This window comes from Otolemur garnettii, unplaced genomic scaffold, assembly GCF_000181295.1.
Source record: "Otolemur garnettii isolate 467f Iridium unplaced genomic scaffold, OtoGar3 scaffold00006, whole genome shotgun sequence".
Classification (NCBI taxonomy): domain Eukaryota; kingdom Metazoa; phylum Chordata; class Mammalia; order Primates; family Galagidae; genus Otolemur; species Otolemur garnettii.
This window is the reverse complement of record NW_003852401.1, coordinates 35,142,491-35,147,918: the sequence shown is the minus strand read 5'-3', so window position 1 is coordinate 35,147,918 and position 5,428 is coordinate 35,142,491. Positions and strand designations below refer to the sequence as shown.

Genomic DNA, 5,428 nt, shown 5'->3' with positions numbered 1-5,428 from the left:
AAAGAGCGGGTACAAGAGAAAGGTCAACATCATGCCACCCGACTTGGTACCCGGGCAGAAGTATCCTGGCAGTGAAGGGAGGAGGGCCACCATCATGGATTTGTTTATTTCCTGTATCCATTCATTCATTGGTTCACCCACTTACCGAAGTAATTTACTGAGTGACCCATGGCCAGAAAGTCCTAGCTAGGCTTCAGGAATGTCAGGTAGCTCATGTGTTTGAGACATGTGAGATATGGGAAGAATGGTCCTTGATGAGGTGGGATAGTAAGTCCATGGTTGAATTTGGAGGCTGTTCTGTCATGGGCTTGCGTACCTATCAGAACAGCCTCAGCACTTCAGCCACACGGTGGAAATAACTAGGGTCACACATCACCCAGAGTCTGTGCTTGGAAAGGTTTAAAAAATATGTATGTTATATTTTTGTGTTTCCTCAGAAGGTCTGAGCTGTGCTTTAGTAAGACATTGCTGCCAAGTAGTTTGGGATACAAGTGTGGGAAAAAGGATTTGAAATTCAGAAATAATAGTAGATGGAATTGATTGAAAGGTGGAGAACCAAGGATTTCATAGCAAATAGCAATTTCAGTACAAACTGCATTATGAATAACATAAAAGGAGAAGAAAATGATATATTCTAATATTGGGAAGAAAATTGGATTCTAGGTCTGGATCTTTACTGTCCGAAGGGACCATTTTGTCATTGAACGTTTATAGCTTCCCTGTTATGGGCACCTGTTAGCTTTACTAGGGTAGCCACTAGCCATATGTGGCCATTTAAGTTAAAATTAAATACAAATAAAATCACCTCTGTTTTAGTTCACTTAATGTTGCTATAACAGAATACCACAGATGGGGTAATTTATAAAGAAAAAAATATGCATTTATTATTGACCTCTGAACACTTTAGTGGTATAAGGGCACGCTGCTCTTACAGCCTCAGTGTCTCAGAACTTTGGTGTCGTTGGTCTCAGACACCACTTTGTCCCCCACTATCCTGCGCGTGGTGGTCTTTTGGATGGTTTGCATGGGGTTGCTGCTGTCCAGGGCATCACCAAGGTTGAAGTCCTCCCCATCTTCCAGCAGGTGGCGGTAGGTGGCGATCTCAGCCTCTAGTTTGACCTTGATGTTCAACAGTGCCTCATATTCCTGGGCCTGGTGCTGCCCCTCTGTCCAGGTCTGTGCCAACTCTGACCCCAAATGCAGCAAGACCCCCTTGAGATTCCCCATCTCCATGGCGTAGTGGGCCTTCACCTCCCTCAGGCTGTTCTCCAACCTGGACTTCTGATTTCTTGCAGAGTCCATTTCGATCTCTAAGGACTAGACTGGACTCATCAGCTCTTTCAGCATTGTCCCAGCAGCTGTGACCTCAGTAGACTGTGAGGTGACCACTGTGGTGCTCTCCCCAGTCTGCTGAGACCAGGTCTTGGCCAGCTCTTCTTGGCTCTTCAGAGCCAGCTCATCATACTGGGCCCGCATGTCTGCCATGATCTTGCTCAGGTCCTGGGATTTGGGAGCATCTACTTCCACAGTCAACCCAGAGCTGGCAATCTGGGCTTGTAGGGCTTTTACTTCCTCCTCGTGGTTCTTCTTCATGAAGAGCAGCTCCTCCTTGAGAGACTCGATCTCTGACTCCAGCTGCAGGAGAGTAATATTGGTGTCATCAGTGACCTTGCAGAGCCCATGGATGTCGCTCTCCACAGACTGGTGCATGACCAGTTCTGTCTCATACTTGACTCTAAAGTCATCAGCAGCAAGATGGGCATTGTCAATCTGCAGAGTGATGCGGGCATTGTCCACAGAATTTGCAAAGATCTGAGCCCTCAGGTCCTCCATAGTCTTGAAGTAATGCGCCCAGTCTCTGACCTGGGACCCTTTTTTCTTCAGGTGTTTCTGGATTTTGCTCTCCAGTTTCTGATTATCAGTCTCCAGGGTCCTCACTCTGTCCAGGTAGGAGGCCAGGTGGTCGTTCAGTTCTTGTATGATCTCCTTCTCAGTCTGGAAGCCCCCCATTCCTGTCAGACCCCCGGCCATCCCCAGGGCCAGGCCCCCAGATCCCTAGCTGCCCTGGAAGCTGGTGGAGCAGGACACGGAAATCTGGGAGCCCGAGTCCCGGACGTCTGCATAGACTCTGGCTGCTCTGCTGGCGGGCCGGACACTGTAGCTGGGCATCTAGACTGAGTCCAGGGACCAGTAATTGCTGGAGAAGGTGGTGAAATGAGTGGTGAAGGACATAATGTCTGAAGAGGAGAGGACAAGACTCAGGCGAGCTCAAAAATATGTATTTTTTGAGACAGGTCTCACTCTGACACCCAGGTAGAAGTGCAGTAATATCATTGTAGCTCACTGCAACTTCCAATGCCTGGGTTCAAGCTATCCTCCTGCCTCAGCTTCTCTACTTAGTGGGACTGCAGGCATACACTACTATGTTTGGATAATTATTTTATTGTTTGTAGAGACATGGTCTTACTATCTTGTCCATGTTGTTCTTGAACTCCTGGCCTCAAGTTATCCTCCTGCATAGGCCTCCTAAGGTGCTGGATGGATATATACATGAGCCACTGTATATATACATGAGCCACTGTATATATACATGAGCCACTGAATATATACATGAGCCACTATATACATGAGCCACTGTGGCTGACCATGAAATTTGTTTCTTACAGTTCTGGAGGCTGGGAAGCCTAAGATCAATGATGAAGGCCTTCATGCGCCATCATTCCACAGTAGAAGGTGAGAGGGTGAGAGAATACACAAGAAAGAGAGAGAGAGAGAGAGAACATGCATGCATGCAAGAGGGACCTAAACTCACTTTTATAACAAGCCCACTCTCACAATAACTAACCAATGCTGGCAATGACATTAATCCATTGTAATAATTATCTCTTATTAAGCCCCACCCCTGACACTGTTGCACTGGAGATTAAGTTTCCAGTATATGAACTTTGGGGAACACATTTAAACCATAGCACGTCCTCAGTTACATTAGCCACACTGCAAGTGCTCAGTAGCTGCATGTGGCGAGTGGCTATTGTACTGGACAGCACAGATACACAATATTATTATCATCACTTCAGAAAGTTCTACTAGATAGTGCTGTAGGCAATAACGTGAGGTTAAGAAACTTGGGCAGTACAATGTTTCTATTAAATGCACTTTCTCATTTCCTCAACAGTTACTCCAAGCTGTCAGCTCACTTAAACTTTATAATCCACCAGCTTGTCTTCACTTTTTACAGGTGATTTCCTTTGTTATAAGGCAAATGGATGATATAGGTGTGAAGCTTTTTATACTTGGCCCTTATATTCCCGCCACCTGCCTCCTTGCATCTGGATCTATTTCCCCATTTCTCTTAGAGGAAGTGGCACCATCCTTGCTGTTAATTACTAGTCACTCCACCTGTAGACTGCAATCAACTCTTCTGTCTCTTCAGGGGACAGGCTTTGTCAATTATCTGCTTTCTTTTCCACATATACTGTACCTGAGTCTATAATACAGATCTCTTCATAGCTAATAGGTTTACAGAAAGTTTAAAAAAGTGTAAAGGAAGGTTCTGTGTACCCTTTATCCAGTTTTCTCCAACGGTAATATCTTACAAAACCATGTGCGGTATCTACACCAGAAAATTGACACTGGTGCAATCCATAGGGGATTATTTAGTTTTTATCAAGAATGTTAGTAATACAGCATGCAACTTTTGAAACTGGTTTTTTCATTTAGCACAATTCCTATAAAATTCAACCCGGTCCCTCCCTCCCTCCCTCCCTCCCTCCTTCCCTTCCTTCCTTCCCTTTCTCCCTTCCTTCCTTCCTTTCTTTCTTTCCTCAGAATCTCACAATGTCACCCTTGGTATAGTGCTGTGGTGTCAGAGTTCACAGCAACTTCAAACTCTTGGGCTTAAGCGATTCTCTTGCCTCAGCTTCCCATGTAGCTGGGACTACAGGCACCCACCACAATGCCCAGCTAATTTTTGTTGGAGTTGTCACTGTTGTTTAGCTGGCCTGGGCTGGGTTTGAACTCACCACCATCGGTGCATGTGGCTGGTGCCATAACCATTGTGCTATAGGCATCAAGCATATCACAGTTTCTTATATCAAGAGTTTGATGCCTGGCTATAATCCTGGCACTATGGGAGGACAAAGTGGGAGGACCGCTTGAGGTCAGGAGTTCCAGATCAGCCTGAGTAAGAGTGAGACCTTGTCTCTACTAAAAATGGAAAAATTAGCCAGGCATGGTGGTGGGCATCTGTAGTCCCAGCTACTTGGGAGGCTGAGGCAGGAGGATCGCTTGAGCCCAGAAGTTTGAGGTTGCAGTGAGCTATGACAATGCCACTGCATTCTAAGCCTGGACAACAGAGCAAGACTGTCTCAAAAGAAGAAAAAGAGTTTGTTCCTTTTTAGTGCTGAGTGATCCTCCATGGTATGGATGTGCCAGTTTATTTACTACTTATCTACCCATTGAAAGACACTTCCCCCCACTTTTTGGCTGTTACAAATAAAGCTGCTATAAACATTCATGGTTTCATGTGAATACAGGTCTTCAGTTCTCTGGGATACATGCCCAAGAACTCCATTGCTGGATTAATGAGAAGTTCAGATTTAGTTTTGTAAGAATAAGAAACTGCCAAACTGTCTCCCAAGTGTTTGCACCATTCGTATTCCCACAGCAATGCATGAATGGTCCGCTTTCTCTGCCTTCTTGCCAGGATTTGGTGTTATCATGGCTTTTTTTATTTTAGCCTTTCTGGTAGGCATGTGGGCATATCTTATTGTTTCTTTAATTTCATTTCATTAAGCGTTCAGAATGTTGAACATCTTTTCATATGCTTATTTGCCATATATTTTCTTTGGTGAAATATATGCTCGTGTCCTTGATGAAATACCTTGCTCACTTTCTAACTGGGTTTTTTACTACGTTTTGATAGTTCTTTGTATATTTTAGACACGAAGACTTTCTGAATATGTAGTTTGGGAATAGTTTCTCCCAGGCTAGCCTGCCTTTCCACAGAGTCTTTGGCAGAGCAAAAGTCCCATAATTTTGATAAGTCCTTCTACTGTATTTTTAGTTGACATGTTTAACTTCACCTGCTTTACTGCTTTTTCTCCACTGTGCAAACCGCCCCCCCCCCATGGTGATATGATTTACTGGAGACGTGTTTCTTTTCCTGCTGTGATATCAGCTAATGATGCCATAATCCACCTGGTACCCAAAACAAACACCCGGAAGTCAGCCTTCCGTCCTCCAGTTCTTTCAGTTTCTACTTCTGACTGCCCCTTCATCCTATTACTGTTAAAGACTTCTTAAATGTATTCGATCTCATTGTTTTATCCCCAGTGCCATGGTTTTAGTTCAGACCCTTGCTGTTTGTTTCAGGGTATTGCACTGAGCCTCTCATTGTGATGCTGCTTTCAGTCCTGCCTGGCACAAA

General features: G+C 44.7%; 1 pseudogene across 1 annotated transcript; it reads right to left on the bottom strand.

Annotated features, from left to right (window-relative positions):
* Window positions 1-936: 936 nt before the first annotated feature.
* LOC100944992 lies at window positions 937-2,232 on the bottom strand (annotated as a pseudogene). The gene has a single exon (XR_152938.1). The product of XR_152938.1 is annotated as a keratin, type I cytoskeletal 18 pseudogene (transcript).
* Between the last annotated feature and the right edge of the window lie 3,196 nt (window positions 2,233-5,428).